Below are 19,721 nucleotides of genomic sequence, written 5' to 3'. Positions count from 1 at the left end.
CAGGTTATGTAAAGTCTGTCAGAGCAGAAGAAGATTAGAAACAATTAATGCTGTTTGATATTCTCGTGTTTGTGTTCGACACCGTTTAGTGGAGGGAAGAAAAACTGACTGCCACACAAAAGCATTTGAAATATCTTCATTAAGGATGATTCATGGGTGCAGCCTTCATATGAAGTAAAAGTAAACAACACCAGTTAGATCAGATTCTTTACTCTGTCACATCTCATTCTTACTTCCTGGTCTTTTATTGAACATTACAGCACGTTATAAAAAAAGACACGGAAAAGCATCAGATAATAACGTCTGCTGCACAACCAACAGGGTTTTTGGATTTAAACTCCTGACAACAGTTCCTTGTTTGTTAAAAACAAAAAGCAGCAAAAACGACATTTTAATGTTCTCTGTGCTGTGTCTCTCATCTTACAGGCTGTTATATGCTTCCACTCTGTCAGAGTTAAATTGATTTTCAATGCTGGACTTTTATAAGATGCATTTATTCAATTCAATTCATTTTTATTTATATAGCGCCAAATACAACAAATGTCATCTCAAGGCACTTAGATAGTAAGTCCAATTCAAGCCAATTGGAATTCAATTAATTAATAATAATCATAATTCATAAAATAATCCAATTCGTTCATATAGAGCCAATTCAAAAACAATTTCCTAGCTAAGAAAACCAACAGACTGCACTGAAAACTTTTTGTTTTTCGGTCCAATCTCCCGGCCTGAGCGTGCCTGAGGCGACTGTGGAGAGAAACGACTCCCTTTTAACAGGAAGAAACCTCTGGCAGAACCAGAACCAGGAAGGGTGGCCATCCGCCTCCACCAGCTGGGGTTTGAGAAGACAGAAAGGGGGGGAGGGGGCTGTCGCGGCGGCGGCACTGTAACACCATTCAAAGGATATCTGTTGGAACAGGGAAACACGAGTTAATGACCACAATAATATCACATATACATAAAGAGAGTAAAGTGAGGAAAGGTGTGACAGATGAGGCCCCCAGCAGTCTAGGCCTATAGCGGCTTAACTATGGGATGTTTCAGGATCACCTGAGCCATCCCTAACTATAAGCTTTATCAAAAAGGAAAGTTTTAAGCCTGGTCTTAAAAGTGGAAAGGGTGTCTGCTTCCCGGACATTTACTGGCAGCTTATTCCACTAGAGAGGGGCCTGATAACTGAAGGCTCTGCCTCCCGTTCTACTTTTAGAAACTCTGGGAACCTCAAGTAAACCTGCAGTTTGGGAACGAAGTGCTCTGTTAGGAAAATGTCTTACAATGAGATCTTTAAGATATGATGGAGCTCGGTCATTAAGAGCTTTATATGTAAGGAGAAGAATCTTAAATTCTATTCTGAATCTAACAGGGAGCCAATGAAGAGAAGCTAAAACTGGAGGAATATGATCTCTCCTGTTAGTTCTCGTCAGAACTCTGGCTGCAGCATTTTGGATCAGCTGAAGGCTTTTCAGAGAATATGTGGGACAGCCCAATAATAAAGAATTACAGTAGTCCAATCTTAAAGTAACAAATGCATGAATTAGTTTTTCTGCATCACTCTGAGACAAGATGTTCCTGATTTTAACAATATTACGAAGGTGAAAGAAGGCAGTCGAAACCTGTTTTATATGCGAGTCAAATGATAAATTCTGGTCAAAAATAACTCCAAGGTTCCTCACTGTAGAACTAGAAGCCAAGGAAATACCATCTAGAGCAGAGGTCTTCAACAGGGGGTCCGCGACCCCCAGGGGGTCCACGGAGGTACTGCAGGGGGGTCGCGAAATCTTTGGTTGATTAGACGATTTTAAAAAAAATAAATAAAATTTTTTTCAAACAGTTTTTTCTCATAAATTGTGTGCAAACGTGTGCCATCCAGATGCTTTGAGGATTGATTGTCCCATCTACATGCATGTTTAAAGTTAAAATCTGTGGATTATTTGAATAGCTCAGTGTTGTATGCAAGATGTTTATAAATGGCAGTGGCACGGCCACCTTGTACCTTGCACATGTTTAAAATAAAAACATGAATATATTAACCTGTGTATTATTTGAATAGCTTAGTATTGAATGTACAATAACAGAGTAGCTATGTTTATACACGGCACTAGGCCCCGTTAAATATAAAACACAATTGTATGCCATATAAATAGTAGGGGGTCCCTGCTCCAACTCTCCATCAGTTTGGGGGTCCCTGGCCTGAAAAACGTTGAAGACCCCTGATCTAGAGTAACTATATAGCTAGACAATTTCTCCCTGTAACGCTCAGGTCCAAAGATAACGACTTCAGTTTTGTCTGATTTTAGCAGCAGACAGTTCTGAGTCATCCAGGTCTTTATGTCTTTAATACATGCTTGTAGTCTGACCAACCTATTGGGTTCATCTGGTTTTATAGATAAGTACAGCTGAGTATCATCAGCATAGCAATGGAAATTTATGCCATGCTCTCTAATAATGTTACCTAATGGAAGCATGTATAAAGTGAAAAGAATCGGTCCAAGCACAGAACCCTGGGGAACTCCATGACTTACTCTGGTGTGTGAGGAAGATTCTTCATTTACAAGAACAAACTGAAATCTATCAGATAAATATGACTTAAACCAGCCTAATGCAGTTCCTTTAATCCCAATAACATGTTCAAGTCTGTGTAATAAGATACTGTGATCGACCGTATCAAATGCAGCACTGAGATCCAACAGGACAAGCACAGACACAAGTCCGCTATCAGAGGCTAAGAGGAGATCATTGGTAACTTTCAGCAGTGCTGTTTCTGTGCTATGATGCACTCTGAATCCTGACTGAAACTCTTCAAACAGATTATTTCTGTGTAAATGATCACAAAGCTGAGCTGCAACTATTTTTTCAAGAACTTTAGACATAAAAGGGAGATTGGATATAGGTCTATAATGAGCCAACACTTCTGAATCAAGAGTAGGTTTTTTAAGTAAAGGTTTAATTACAGCAACTTTAAAAGTCTGAGGTACATATCCTGTCAATGAAGACATATTGATCAAATCCAATATGGAAGTGTCAATTAATGGGAAAACCTCCTTGAACAGTCTGGTTGGGATTGGGTCTAAAACACAAGTTGATGGTTTAGAAGAGACTATTGCTGTCGTTAGATCAGAGAGATCAACTGGGCAGAAGCCGTCTGAATACAAATCAGGTTCTAAAGATACTTCTAAAGCTGCTGTACTTGATGATATATCACTAATAATAGTGGGAAGGACTCCATCAATCTTCTCTCTGATAGAAACAATTTTATTGATGAAGAAGCTCATGAAATCATCACTGCTGAGAGTTAAAGGAATAACTGGCTCAGCAGAGCTCGGACTCTTAGTCAGACTGGCTACAGTGCTGAAAAGAAACCTGGGATTATTCTTATTCTCTTCTATCAATGATGAATAATAAGCAGTTCTAGCTTTACGAAAGGCTTTCTTATACATTGTTAAACTATCTTTCCAGACTAACTGAGACTCTTCTAAATTAGAGGAACGCCACTGTCTCTCCAGCTTTCTTGCAGTCTGCTTTAAAGCACGCAGCTGTGAATTATACCAAGGAGCCAACCTCTTCTGACTGATTACCTTCCTTTTCAGAGGGGCAACATTGTCCAGTGCTGTACGCATTGAAACTATAGTGCTGTCAACAAGAGAGTCAAGTGCTGCTGGAGTAAAGTTTAGGTAGTCGTCCTCTGTCATATCTGCACATGGCAGTGAAGAAAAGGATGGTGGAATTAATTCTTCAAATCTGGTTACAGCATCCTCTGATAGACACCTTCTATATGTAAATTTCTTCTCAGAAACTGTATAGTCAAGTAATGTAAACTCAAAGGTTATCAGAAAATGGTCAGATAAGACAGAGTTATGAGGGAACACTGTTAACTGTTCACTCTCAATGCCATAAGTCAGCACAAGATCAAGGGTGTGATTAAGGCAGTGAGTCGGTCTGTGAACACTCTGAGAAAATCCAATAGAGTCCAATATAGAATTAAAGTTCATATTCAGGCTGTCATTTTCAACATCTACATGAATATTAAAGTCACCCACTACAATGACTTTATCTGTACTCAGCACTAACTACAACAAACACAAGAGGTTTCTGGGATTTCCACTTTGCGTGGGAAAAACTGAGAATCAGAGATTCAAAAGAGCTCAAACTAATCTTGGGTCTGGGACTGATGAGTAACCCTGATCTGAAGATAGCTGCCACTCCTCCTCCTCTGCCTGTGGTTCGAGGAACGTGAACATTTAAACAGTCAGAGGGAGTTGCTTCATTAATGCTAACATGATCCTCCTGCTGCAGCCAGGTTTCTGTAAGACAAAATATATCAATATGATGATCACAAATCAACTCATTCACTAACAGAGACTTCGAAAGGAGAGATCTGACATTCAGCAAACCACATTTAATAGTTAAAGTTTTTGTTTTAATAATTTCTTTTTGCACAAGAGGATTTGCTCCTTTTGTGTTAATCGATTGGGTGGGTAGCAGCAGGTGGGAAGCTGCAGAGAAGTGTGTAAGACTACAACTCTGCATCCTGGTCTGAACCCTGGGTTGTCATGTTTTAGGGTGGCAAATAAATTCATCCATATTTCTAGAAATGAGAGCTGCTCCTTCCAAAGTGGGATGGATGCCGTCTCTCCTCATCAGACCAGGTTTTCTCCAGAAAGATTGCCAATTATCTCTGTAGCCCACGTTGTTTGCTGGACACCATCTAGACAACCAGCGATTGTAGGACGACATGCGGCTAAACATGTCATCGCTGGTCAGATTTGGCAGGGGTCCAGAGAAAACTACGGAGTCCGACATTGTTTTGGCAAAATTACACACCGATGCAACATTAATTTTAGTGACCTCCGATTGGCGTAACCGGGTGTCATTAACGCCGACGTGAATAACTATTTTACCATATTTACGTTTATCCTTAGCCAGCAGTTTTAAATAGGATTCTATGTCGCCCGCTCTGGCCCCTGGAATGCATAGGACTATGGCCGCTGGTGTCTCTAATGCCACGTTTCTGACTATGGAGCTGCCAATTACCAGGGTTTTGTCCTCAGCGGGTGTGTCGCTGAGTGGGGAAAATCTGTTAGAAGCGTGGACGGGTCGATGGTGAACAACGGGCTTGACTTTAGAGCTATGCCTCTTCCTGACAGTCACCCAGCCACGTTGTAATCCTGGCTGCTCAGGTTCTGCTAGGGGGAGGCTAATTGAGCTAGCTACGCTAGGTGGCTCCACACTGGCAAAAGGGACCTGGCTCGCTATCGGTTGATTTTCAACAGTGCAGAGCCGAGCTTCCAATTCAGATAACCTCGCCTCCAAAACTACAAAAAGACTACATTTGTTACATGTACCATTATCGCTAAAGGAGGCAGAGGAGTAACTAAACATCTGACACACGGAGCAGGTGAAAGCAGGAGAAGGAGGAAGAGAACCGGTAGCCATGCTACGCTAGAGAACCAGACACACCGTTAAAAAGTGACAATAAAGATTAAAGATCTGTAGGAGTGTGTTAGAACAGAACGGTAAGCTATAGAGCTTAACTATGCAAAATTGTGTAAGTTATAGATCGAAATAAAGTGATTATCAGTACTCCAAGCGGAGTAAGAAATTCCACAGTGCACGAGCAAGGTAACAGGAAGTGATGCAACACGTCCCCCGCAAAGCGTCACAGCGTCATCCAGCGTCATATACGTGACTGGATCATTTATGTGGTGTGTAGGTTTATTATTAATCACAATCGTGTAGATTTATTAAAGACATATTTGTAACTGCTCAGGTTTTGTTCTTTAACAATGAAACTTTTAGAAACTACTGATAGTTATGATGTGGTTGTTACATTGTGATGTAAGTTGTAGTGAACCAGTGTGTGGATGACTTTCATTATGTCCTGTTTCTATGAAGTGTGTGTATAAATGTCTGTGTGTGAGTGTCACTGTAAACACCAACTGAAGCAGGAGGGACCACAGAGATTATATGCTCATAAAGATATGTGTCTCACAGGCTTGTTTGATAAAATAACTGATCTACTGCAGCCATTACTGTTCTAAAGTCTACTGGGAGGCAGAAGGTTATGTATCACTCTCCATATGACAGCAGGGTGAACAGGCTGTGCCTCAGGTGGGCTTTGTCTCTGAGTATGTTTGGGCTGTGAGCAGACACACCACCTCACCAACTTCACTGGTGCTGAACCAGCTTGTGCTCTAAAAACATTCATGCAGAGCTGCTGCAGCTTCATCCGTCCACACTTCAACAGTTTTTACTGATGGTTTGATCCTGAAAACAAACCAGCAGGAAAATCAGGGAGTTACTTTCTGATACATTCTGATTTCTAAAATAAAATGGGGTAAATGTTAAATTCAGACAGATTTTATGTCTTAACAAAGCACCAAAGACAATGTGTGATATTAGACAGAAAACTTAAATGTTTTATTTATTTTCTTCTCAAATCTGACCATAGAATCAAGCTCCAGAGAACTGCAAAGATTACTTTAAAATGCAGAGAGGTCAGAGACATTTGTAACGCCGTGTTAGGCCATCACTTCGAGTTGGCAGAGCTCCACTTTTTTTCGCCCTCCCGGTAAAGCTCCAGTTTGCCTTTATTAGTCAGCTGAAGACGACACATCTTACATTCTGTAGACATGTTAGTGTCTGTGCTCCACATGGGTGTGTCATTATGGTTGTACATGACCAGGTTGCAGTCTGGCTGCATGCACAGACGGACCACATCTGATCCGTTAGTGTCTGTAGCCCACACAGGCTTCCAACCGTAGATAACAAAGTTGCCGTCATCCTGCAGGGAGAGATGAGGAGATTTTATTGTGTGATCAGTGTGCACGCCTTCTGCTCATATGGCACACATCCTGACAAATGTCTTGAGCACCTAAAACATATCCATCCATTGCTTGTAACATCATGGAGTCCCCCTCACGCAGCTCATCATTTCTGGACAAGTAGTTCCTGCTCATTATTCTGAAACAGAAGAAATGTGTGATGTTGTGTCCATTTAAAAGAAAAATATATTCCAGTATAAATGATGATAGACCTTATGACATCAAGGTTATTTCCCCCCAGAGCCCATATATGGCTATGCCAAAACTGCCTTTCCCCGCCCACAGCTCTTTGGCCAGCTCATTGATCTGTACATGGATGTAAAAAATCTGTTTAGAGCTCCTGTATCAGAACTGCTAAAGAGCCAGTGGACAGATTTAGTGTTTTCTGGGACTGTGACGACAGAACCGAAGAGATTTGTGTAAAATATTTCACAGACGAATGTTTCCAGAACTTGGGCCAACACCGAGCCCAATAAGGGAGAGCCCAGACACCCTGCGGAGGAAACTCATTTCGGCCGCTTGTATTCGCGATCTCATTCTCTCGGTCACTACCCACAGCTCGTGACCATAGACGATGTAGATTGACATAGATTGACCGGTAAATCGAGAGCTTCGCCTTCTGGCTCAGCTTCTTCACTACGACGGGCATCACAGCGGACGCCGCACCGATCCGCCTGACATTTGACATTTTGTACTGGATGTTTGTTGATATTACTCCGCCACCGCTAAGAAAATAGTGCGAGCATGAACGAGCTGCCAAATAAAACACGACAGAAGCAACTTTTCGCAACGAAATTTGATATGGATTACCAGTGCACACCAGTAACCACTCCGGTGAGTTGATTATTTTGAAAACGGACGTTTAATTGTGCTTTTACGGACCTTTTTGGACATTACATGTACATGTCTTGCCATTCTGAAGCAGGTTGAGAAGAATCAAAATTAGGCAAATACCGGAGACAGCAGTAAACATCTAAAAAGCGGTGAGGGGGGTTCTAAAACATTGCAGACGACTCAGAAAAGAAGCTTAATGTTGAAAATACCGCAGTTCCCCTTTAACTTTAACAAGTACGAGTATATTAGAATATTATTTGTCCGATACCAGTATCGGTATTGGTGCATCCCTAATTAAAATAATTTAAATTAATTTAAAAACGAGCAACAGTCCAGATAAATTAAAAGATATTGTGCAGATTTCATGCATAGATGCATGCATGAAAATAAATGTTTTTAACCTGGATTTAAAAATGTCTACACTTGGTGAAAGTTTAATCTCCACTGGCCGTTTGTTCCACTTGTTTGCAGCATAACAGCTAAATGCTGCTTCTCCGTGTTTAGTCTGGACTCTGGACTGGACCAGCTGACCTGAGTCCTTGGATCTAAGAGCTCTGCTGGCTTTAAATTCTCTGAACAGATCACAGATTGTAAACCATCAGCAGGCTTTTAAAATCTATTCTGTGACTGACTGGAAGCCAGAGTAAAGATTTTAAAACTGCTGTGATGTCTTCAGATCTCTTAGTCCGGGTTAAAACTCCAGCAGCAGCGTTCTGGATGAGCTGCAGATGTTTAATGCTCTTTTTGGGAAGTCCAGTTAAAAGAGCGTTACAGTAATCGAGTCTACTGGAGTTTTACATGTCCAGTTAACACTGTTGTGTTCACAATATCACCCTTACTGTCACAGCTGTAACAAATTGAGTATTCAGTTGGAAGTTTCAGATGTGTCTGCAGTGGTAGCAGAAATGATGTGTAAATGATGAGTAACTTTGTCTTAAGTTACTAAAAGCTGGCGGCAGCTTCGGCAGTGATGAGAAGCGCATTTTTCAGCCCATATCTCTAACTTCCAGAGACCCATGCCGTTGTGTTTTAGAGGGTACCACTATTATTCAGTTGCTTCTGCACTGGGACAATGAGCATACACATCCAGGTAAACCAGGAGAACCTTTAAAACCCTTTCAGATATTTTTTCTTTCTTTTTTAAATGTTTTTTTTTTATTATTACTATTATTATAACAAATATCCAGAAAAGAAGATGGCTGGTTTAAGGAGTTTTAAACAACATCCTCCTCAGTACTGTGAGTTTTTCCAGATAAATTCATTAGTCCGAGCCAGCCCTCTGGCAAAAAAACTGAAATATTTCCACATGATGCAGCTGAAAGAGCTGTGATGTCATGTCATTGTTAAGGAAACCTGAAGAAAAACCTGTTAAATTACAGACTCTTGGATGATACAATTTAATTTGATGCACTTTAGTAGAAAAAAAGCTTCTTCTGAGTTTTAAAGGCATTCTACCAACAGGATGATATCTACTGTAAACTGCCTCCCATGTTTGTTCTGTCATATCTGTGGAATGAGGCTATGAGTCAAAGAAAGACTAAATCAAATGTTATAGCTGATCATTTAGAATTCAGATTAGTGAAATATTCCTTATGTGTCTGACACAGACTGCAGAAAGCTTTGTCGGGTCTGCTTTTAAGAGCGTTGCATCAGAAGATGGTCGTTCTCTGAGGCAAAGTTATTGTTTGGTGTTTCATTCAGCAGAGGAGAGGATAAGTGTAAAAACTGTTCATTTTTATTGATTCCAGCACCAAAGCAGCATGTAAAATGTAAATGCAAACATTTTTTTAAACACATCCTTTACGAATAATGTCTTTAAAGAACAACACTGTCCCACTGGTTGTCTTTCAGTCCCAACTGTCTGCGTCTTGTCTGGACTGTGTTAATTCTGCAGGTGTAGGTGAGCAGATCTTCTTCTCTGTGTGTCTGTGAGGAGCTTCACACACGGAGACGGCTTCATCTGTACGGCTCGGTGTGGGATGCTTTTCATCGTTTCAGCTGGGGCCGATCCATAGTCCGGTGTCTGGGAGCAGATTTGGTGCTGGAGTGTGTTCAGGGGACGGCTGTGCTGCTGGAGCTTCCTGGGACTGGTCCATGTCCACTGTGAGGTGCTACAAGGAAGACAGAAAGAAAGTCCTGATTCAAGCTTAAGCATAACTTTGTGATATTTTTGTCATCTTTTGTTTTTAAAATAGCAGCTTGTTTCTTTACTTTTTTCTATAATATCAGCTAATATCCTCTAACTGCAGTATATAATGGGCCTTTTAACTAATCACGACTTTGTGACACTAAAAAGGACCTACCCCAAGTCCTCCTTTATTTCTTTTTTTTTTTAACATCAGCTTCTCTCATCCGGCTGGGAGCTCCTCGTCGTCACGGAAACCCTGGGTGCATAACGGCAGTGTCGGGTCCACAGTCTCTCTCCTTCGGACCTGCACTGGAGTCTTCTCTCATCCTTGATCACCTCGGTAAAACACAGCAGGAAAAGGAAGGAAAAACTGCACAAGTACTCAACATGTGTGAGCCAGCACACAGTGATTTCTGTAGATTTGGTTCATCAGTCAGACGGAATCATGCACTCACCTGTTTTGCACAATATGTTACCTGCGGTAGCTCAGGTGTTCCAGTTTGTCCTCCGTTGGTGTCAGAGTTGTTGTTTCTTTGCCATCAGCAGGAAGCCACAGAGGCTCAGGCCAGCGTGACATGTGTTCACACAAAAGAGGAACATCAGAGGTGGACACTTTATTAATCCTGCGAGGGGAAATCCTTTAACTTCCCCTCGCAGGATTAATAAAGTACTTTGATTTGAATCAGGCCTGGATCAGAAGGAGGGACCCCCTCCTGAAACTTAGCCTGTGAAGACAGTTCCAGCTTCCTGTACTTATATGACTGTGACATGACTCAGGTAGCAGTGAAGAGAATGCTTACTATTATATCTAGTTTGCAAATGAATTACAAAGCCGAGTCCTGCAGATAAACCGGTTTGTAACACTCCACAACACACTCGCTCACAGTGCTATCTTTGGCCTGAAAAAATTCCAAAGGTGAGTTCAGTGCGTCCCCCTCTTTCTCTCTGACATGCAGCAACCACTCAGTCAAAGCGAAAACTACCAGGTGACCACGACACCGTTACGTATTATGATGATTCCACCTTATAACAGAACACAAGTTTTATAAACCATACGTAATCTTTTACATCCCTCAGTATTTCCACTCGTCCCCTGACGCGTTGTCTGACTCTAACCCAACATCAACACCAGAGTTTGGGTGCCTTGCCCAAGGACACTTCAACATCTGAACTTGAGGATGTGGGGATCAAACTACCAACCCTTTGATTAGTGGATGACCCGCTCTTTCTCCTGACACACTGCCCCCCCGTCTCTCACTCTCTCGCTAGCTGTCATTTATCTCTTTGAGGTCTCCCCCGACAAGTGAACGCAACATTTGATAACCGATCCACGGGTCAAATAAATCTAAAGCTATCAGTAAATGGTCAATATGTATCAGAAATTCTACATTTTTGAATAAATACACATTAGGTTAGCCCCTGAATAACAACCTACACATGATATTTCTTATTCCTGTGGTTTTTATACATTCCTGGACGTCTTCATTAGCTCAGACCAGTTATAGTTAAAGCTCACTTTGTTTGCCATGCCTGCCTTCTGTGCCCTGCATTTGAGTCCTCTTCCTACTACACACACGACATTCTCATAACATTTAGTATTACAGCATTACATTGGCCGGGTGCAAGATGCTACCGCAGGCTGTGCCAGCCCTGCCTAATGTAAAACACCGCTCTAAAATATTGTCTTCCAAAATCTAGCGACCGGATAAAGAAAGACCCTGGTGCAATACGCTACCTAAGGCATTACCAGTCCAGCTAGACTCCAGTTACCTCCTAAAGTTTAAAAGAACAAAATCTAGCGACCGGATAAAGAAAGACCCTGGTGCAATACGCTACCTAAGGCATTACCAGTCCAGCTAGACTCAAATGTTACCTCCTAAAGTTTAAGAAAACAAAATTTAGCAAGCAGTAAAGAAAGGCGCTGGATGACAACTTTAGTCTGAGTCGCTGCTGTCATCCCATCTGGCCCTCTTAACATCCCAGCCTAGACTCTGTGGGAAGCTGAGGCCAGAGGTTGAGGGAGGTGGCTTTGGAGAGAACTGCTCCTCTCCAAAGCTCTCCTCACAACTCTTCCTCGGCCTCTTGGCATCGGGCTGCGATTCTTGGCTTTCCTCCCTGCTCCTCTTTCTGGAGGTGCCAGGGCGAGAAGCGGAACAATCGCAGTCCTCTGCATCGCTTTCCTCAGGATCAGACCAGTAAAATTTTCCCTCAGAGGACGAGTACACCGATTCCTCACTAGTGCAGATATCTGTATCCTCTACATCGCTTTCCTCTAGATCAAACCAAGCTTCTCCCTCAGAGTACAAGTACAGTGTGCCCTCACTGGTACAGCTATCTGTATCAGAGTCCTCTGCCTCATCAACATCATCAACATAATCCCAAACCTGATAATACTCGGCAAAATAATCGGCATAATAATCCAACCAAAAAGGGAAGTCAGTGACGTCATCATCATCAGAAACTAAACCAATAACACCTCTCGCCAGCACAGTCTCATCATCATTATAAACTACACCAACAGGACCTCTCTGCACATTCTCATCATGTGAGGACACATGGCTAGCGATACTGTTACCGTCATCTTCTTCGCTGATGCGGGGCAGCTCGGGGTATTCCTCAGCTGCAGGACGCTCTCCGATGTGGCCACGACCTGTGAGACAGAAAGTTGAATTGCAAACATTTTAGTACTTCTCTTTAAAGGATGTGCTGACACACCACATGTAAATAGTGGTTTATCAGAAGTCTGTGTGTGCGTATGTTTATGTGGTTGAAGCAGCTTAAATTGAGAACTGCATCTCTCTAGGATATACGCTTAAAAAACCAACCAACAACGCAGATTCTTAGGATTTGAAACGTTTTTCTAGCACAACCACGAAATATGGAGAACAGCGAAGAAAAAAACCCCACACACATAAACAAGTACACCAGCCAGTGACCTTCACATTCTGACAGGCAACAATTCATGCAGGTAGCTCACATAAGACTCGACTTTGCAACCGGTTTGACACACACACACACACACACACACACACACACACACACAGCATGCACACACACACACACACACACAGCATGCACACACACACACACACACACACACACAGCATGCACACACACACACAGCATGCACACACACACACAGCATGCACACACACACACACAGCACGCGCACACACACACACACACACACACACACACACACACACACACACACACACACACAGATGAGAACGCCAGTACCAGACATGCAGCATGCACCATCACCTCAGAGTTAAAACACTTAAATTTGCCTTACCTTAGAAATAAAACGTATTTGGTTCAACACAAACAGAATACATAGTGCATAAGTATAGGGGACTTCATTTTGAACAACCCAAAGCATTTTGTTTTGTGGAGGGAAAAACAACATAACACCCAGATAAAACAAGTTTTAAGGAAGTTAAAAAAAAAAAAACACGGCAACCGGGTGAATGTACAAAATTATAATGACTTTCATCAGTACAAAAATGAGTAGAGGAGGCACAAAAAGCTGTTTGCTCACTTATAACAGATCCAATTATTGTGTATTTTGATAAAAACAGACACAAAGTGAAATTTAATTTATCACCTAAACTCAGCTGGTTGACGCCGGGACGTTCTGACGTCTGTTCAGAAAGCTTATTTTAATACTTCCATAGTTTCCATAGTGACCAACAACAACAAAAAATGCATTCAGAGCATTTTATGAAAAAACTCTAAGTCGCCATTTTGTTTTCTAAAATTGTGAGACAAAATTGGACAAAACAGATGCTCTCGACCAAAAAATAACATTCTTTTTAAATCACTAAACCGCCATTAGGCTATAACATTCTTCACTTTTCCCGGGAATTCAAATAAACGCGGACCAACTTTATGCTACATCCAGAAACTTTACAGTGTAAACCAATGATGTTGCCAAACTCTGGGGAATTTACGACCTTTATGTCCCCAAAAGTGATGGCTCCTTTAAGTGCCATAACAGACAATATTGCTATTTTGGGGTAATTAGTTATTTCTAATGAAATAAATCATTGATATGAAGGAAAAACATTAATTTAATTTTACTCACCGGTTGGACGTGGCAGTCGTGCGACCAGGTCTTCCTCTCCCGGTGCTGGCATCATTTCAGGTTGAGGTTTTTCTTCTTCCTTCGGTGATTCACCAACTTTTTCAGCAATAAAAGGCCGAGCAGGTTTTTTACCAAAGCTTTGTGGATGTTCAGTCCAAGTTCAGGTAAAAAGGAAGGAAGTAAAGAACGCAGCGGCCTTCAATAGAGCATCGAACGCAATCCGTTCTGTTTCCATGACTTTTCCAGACGCAGGCACGCAAGTGTGCGTGAGACGGATTTTCATGATAACTTGCCAATTTATTTCCGCTTAAAAAGTGATATCGAAATCGTTCAGGAGATATTAACCTGCAGCAGCTGATGTGTCCACACATATAGAGACGCCATGACATGACAGGCCACATCATGTTGAGCCAAAGAACAGCCGATATAAAGCCATGGTATCATAATTATAAACCATAACCTGATAACAGCCGATATAAAGCCATGGTATCATAATTATAAACCATAACCTGATAACAGCCGATATAAAGCCATGGTATCATAATTATAAACCATAACCTGATCAACTAACAGGCTCTCGATGTTGCAATGGTCTGAAAGCCTGACATCTGGCAGCAGACAGCGCACATCTCTCTTATATTCAGATACCAAAAATGGTCAGCTGTTCCAGGTTACCGTTAGTCTCATAATAATTTAGTTGAAACCAGCTCTTAATTTGAGGGGGAGCAAGCCGGAGCGCGCTCCGGAACCTTTGCCGCCAGCTATTTATAGCCGTCATCCGCGATCCACCTCTCTTGACAAACAATATTTATTTTTAAAAAAAATAATCAAATAATTAAACAAATAAACTAAAGTTTGTTTAGTGTTAATGTCTGGTTTTGATATCCGTCTTGCTGGTGATTTCTGTCATGAAACGAGATACTGAAAATATTATGGAAAAGGAGGGTGCACGCTTCCGTTCTATTGGACAGTTAGCCAGAGAGCTTGTAAAGCGGCGCCGGATTTGATGTGACTATCGTTATTAGGCCTATAATACAGGTGCTGGTCAACGAATTAGAATAATTTGAAATAGTGCAATCATTAAATTCTTTGAATGCATTTTTTGTGCAGAAAGCAAATCAGGTGTTCACCGCACCTGTCCTACTCGTTAGACTAATCACAGAACTCGTTACCTGTAAAAAATTTGCTCAGCTGATCTTTCCAAAAGGCCCATTTAGGCCATTTAACTGTGACACTGTTGTTTTATTGAATTAGAATAATGGAGAAACCGTTTCATTGAATTAGAATAATTTTTATTATAATTAGAATCATCACTTTCTCAGTATTTTGTGGCTGCCCCCTTGGCTTGTATGACTGCCTGAAGTCTCCGCGGCATCGATTTGACCAGCTTGTCGCAAGTTTCCGCACTCACAGCTTCCCAGGCAGTGGCGATGTTCTGCTTCAGTTGGTCCAGCGTAGTAGGCTTTCTGTCGCGAATTTTCCGCTTGACGATGGCCCAAAGGTTTTCAATGACATTGAGGTCAGGCGAGTTGGCCGGCCATGCCAAAACTTCAAGCTGTTTTTTAGTGAACCAATCTTTGGTCGACTTTGCCGCATGAGCCGGTGCAAGATCCTGTTGAAATATGAAGTCTTCTTCGCCGAACTGTTCCTCAACAGTCGGAATCAGGAACGTTTCCAGAACATCTTGATATACGGCAGCATTGACAGTCTTCTTGAGGAAGCAGAGTTTCCCTACAGTACAACCACGAGTGCGTGAAAAGATCTGTCAAGTTTCCCCAGAGCGTTATGGTCTGGGGATGCATGTCCGCTCGAGGTGTAGGGAAACTCTGCTTCCTCAAGAAGACTGTCAATGCTGCCGTATATCAAGATGTTCTGGAAACGTTCCTGATTCCGACTGTTGAGGAACAGTTCGGCGAAGAAGACTTCATATTTCAACAGGATCTTGCACCGGCTCATGCGGCAAAGTCGACCAAAGATTGGTTCACTAAAAAACAGCTTGAAGTTTTGGCATGGCCGGCCAACTCGCCTGACCTCAATGTCATTGAAAACCTTTGGGCCATCGTCAAGCGGAAAATTCGCGACAGAAAGCCTACTACGCTGGACCAACTGAAGCAGAACATCGCCACTGCCTGGGAAGCTGTGAGTGCGGAAACTTGCGACAAGCTGGTCAAATCGATGCCGCGGAGACTTCAGGCAGTCATACAAGCCAAGGGGGCAGCCACAAAATACTGAGAAAGTGATGATTCTAATTATAATAAAAATTATTCTAATTCAATGAAACGGTTTCTCCATTATTCTAATTCAATAAAACAACAGTGTCACAGTTAAATGGCCTAAATGGGCCTTTTGGAAAGATCAGCTGAGCAAATTTTTTACAGGTAACGAGTTCTGTGATTAGTCTAACGAGTAGGACAGGTGCGGTGAACACCTGATTTGCTTTCTGCACAAAAAATGCATTCAAAGAATTTAATGATTGCACTATTTCAAATTATTCTAATTCGTTGACCAGCACCTGTACATGGCAAGCAACTCTGTGCGCCACACCGAAAGTGTCAATCTCCGATTTTCAGTTTAAAAAATAAGCATTTCTTGCATTTTGCTGCGACTACGGAGGTCACCGTTTTCAACTTAAAGCGTTCTGATAGATCATGTAAACTCTTAAAATGCCAAAAATTAGGACTTTACGTATGACAAAAACAAATCCTGCAGACTGCAGCTTTAAACTATGTTTATATAATAAACTTGTCTATTCTGTCAGATTAATAGTCAGAGGGCTTTTTGTAAAAGTTAATTTTATAACACCGGAGCTTTAAAATGCTGAACAAAAGGGTTTTTATATTCATATTTTTTTTTATCTATTTTTTATTCATATTTAATTTTAATTCTCTTTTCATTGGTAGCAGGACAAGGAAAAAAAATCACTGTGTATAATTATGTATGTGTATTATGTAGGGGGTAAGAAAATGTTCATAAATGATATTGCTAATATGGGATGTCATACAGCTTCATGTCATAAGAGGCGAACTATCCCTTTAAGAAGTCTCTCAGAGACTACAGTATGTGGGTGTCCTCTAGTTTCCTCCTACAGTCCAAAGACCTACGTGTTACATTAACTACAGCAGGTATAAGGCTGGGATAGAAAATGGATGGAGGGATGGACAGATGGGTAGAAGATGCTGTAAATGTCATTTCAGTGACTTTTATGTCATGAAAAGATAAAAGAAGAGATCTTAAGTCAGAATCTGTTGATAAAAAGCTGAATATGTGTGTCTGATTCTGTTATTTCAGCTTCAGTTATTGGCAGATACTCTGAAGCAACAATCTCCTGCTCTGCCTCAAACACTTCTCTAACAAGCCTCATCTGGAGATTCAACCACAATCAGATCATCCTGAACAAAACTGGTCCTGATGTTACCTACACAGTGTCAGAGGAGTGGAGGCAGCATGTGAAGGATGTTTCAGAGTCAGGCAGCCTCACACTACAGGACTTAACTTCACATCAGGAGGGAAAATACACATGTGAGCTCAGTAACTCTGAGGAGACGATGCTAACTGTCATCTGTCTGAGGAGGAGTTCAGGTAAAATAACACGTTAGATCCATCAGAATTATTTATATATATATACTGTATATATATAAGAACTGGAAGAATCTGTCAATTATCTGTAAAATCAATGTGATTTTATGGTCATTAGAACATAAATCATCCAGAAAAACTTCAGTTTTCTGACATTTCTAACATTTCAGAGAATTCAGTCAATGTTGTAGGCATCATCGGTGGAGTGATACGTTTTCATTGTGTATGTTGTTTGTGTTGATGATTGTTAATTCCCGATGATTTGTAAAAAAGCAAAAAGTAAAAGGATCTGACTCCACATCTAATTAAATTTGACATATGTTGATATAAAGTAGATTCATGACAGACTTTAAGTATAAAAAGTAAAAAATGCTTGAGTAGATCCAACATTAGAGCTGGGCTACAGCTCAAACAAAGCAGCACGGGACAATTTCTTTCAAAACGGAGTTCACCGCTAACAACTTTCACCATTTCGTAGATTCAGGATGATCAGAAACAGCTGAACAAGAATCTGATGAGCTCACAGATAATGTTGGAACATAAAAGTCCCTGCCTGGGCCAGACTGTGAATCAGGGCTTCTTCACCAACACTAAACAGAGACAGATTTAAACATCCCAAAAGAGAAAATCAGAAATATTTTGATGGTATTAAGGCATTAAACCATAACGGCATCTGGAGAGCTGCATATTGAATAATGTTTGGTCATACGGTCAAAAATCATTCTGTATGGATTGTTTGTATTGATGATGTCATCTGGATATTTTTTTAGGTAAACAAAAAGACAACAGCAGCAGGTCAGACACAGATGGAGCTCAAACGTGAGTTAATCTTTAAATCTGACTTTAAACGCTCTCAAGAATAATTTTGTACTTCACAGTTAAAAAGAAATTAAGGATCAGGGTTCATCATCATGTGAAATATTTATATATGTTAACAGGAGGATAGAACTTCAAGATCTAACCGACTTCTAACAAATGAGGTTTGTATGGACTTCTACTGAAAACTCTCCTTCACCCTCCTGCCTCATATTGATGAAGACTCTGCAGCAATCCTGTGATAACAGGACGGTTTACACTGGGAATTCATTTAATAAGAACAACTAGAAACAAAGCAGCAGTATTCTGATGCATTAATGTGTTTCATATTACAAACGAGCAGAACTTTGATCCACAGTGATCTGCCTGAGAAGAACTTCTGTTATATTCATTTTAAGCCTTTTGACCAACACATCCATCCTGTATTAATTGAAGACGTTGTATTGTGGCTCAGAGGCTCTGAAATACTCACTTCCACTCCACAAAATGCTTTTGCACTGATTTAGTTTGTCAGCTCAGTAAGTATGGAGTGTTTTTTCTACTCTTCTCTATAAACTTATAAACTGAGATGGAGTGAAACAGGCAGCTTGAGTTTTTTTTTAGATAAGTAGATGATAAACTTAACACAGGAGACTGTTTTCTGTTCATATCAGCACAGTTCTTTGATTGTTTTAGACGTCATGACTGAAAATCTTTTCTCCACACTTTTTGCTCAGTTTTTATCCGTTTTACTGGTTTTCCTTTGAGCCGTTAAATCCAGCAGGGGGCGCTGTTATACCATTCATACGTTGTACTAAATAAAAACTGGCACTGGACTTGAATACTTTACTTTTTCACTGGTCAGGTTTTTTTTTACCTTCAATCTTTTTATGTTTATTCATATCATTTGTTATTTTTCATATACTTAAATACAGTGTTTTGTTTGAAGCCTTCAAATTTTTGTACATTCGATATTTTTTTTAATAAAACATTTAAGGTAAAGCTTCTAAGAATCCTCGAAGAAAACTTAAAATATTTTGAACATGAGTCTGAGCTTAAGAGTTATTCAAGATCAACCTCAGAAGACCTCTGAGCAGGGAAAAATGTAGGTTTTCTGAGATATGACACATTCTTTTGAATAGGGTTGCCTTTACTTTGAAATAATTGACCTACTTTTGTATTTTTTTTTTACCCAAAGTTTACCAAATGTTTGCTGAATTATGTCTACATTTGATGTATTATATTGTTAATTTTGTAATAAAGGTACTTGATGCTAACAAACAAATATTCTGAACCCTTTTTTAATTAGCTTTTTCTTTGTTTTATTGTTGGTTGTGATTTATCTTTTACTGTTATCTGCAAATTGCTTTATTGAGAGTGGTAATTCCTTTACATTTTTTTTTTTGCTTTTGCTTCATTTCTTGTGTCCTTTGTCCTTTTTTGAATGTAAAGGCCTGAACATGCCCAAAAAGTCGGAACA

This window comes from Odontesthes bonariensis, chromosome 20 (assembly GCF_027942865.1).
Source record: "Odontesthes bonariensis isolate fOdoBon6 chromosome 20, fOdoBon6.hap1, whole genome shotgun sequence".
In the NCBI taxonomy this organism is placed as follows: domain Eukaryota; kingdom Metazoa; phylum Chordata; class Actinopteri; order Atheriniformes; family Atherinopsidae; genus Odontesthes; species Odontesthes bonariensis.
Note: the sequence above shows the minus strand (reverse complement) of the source record.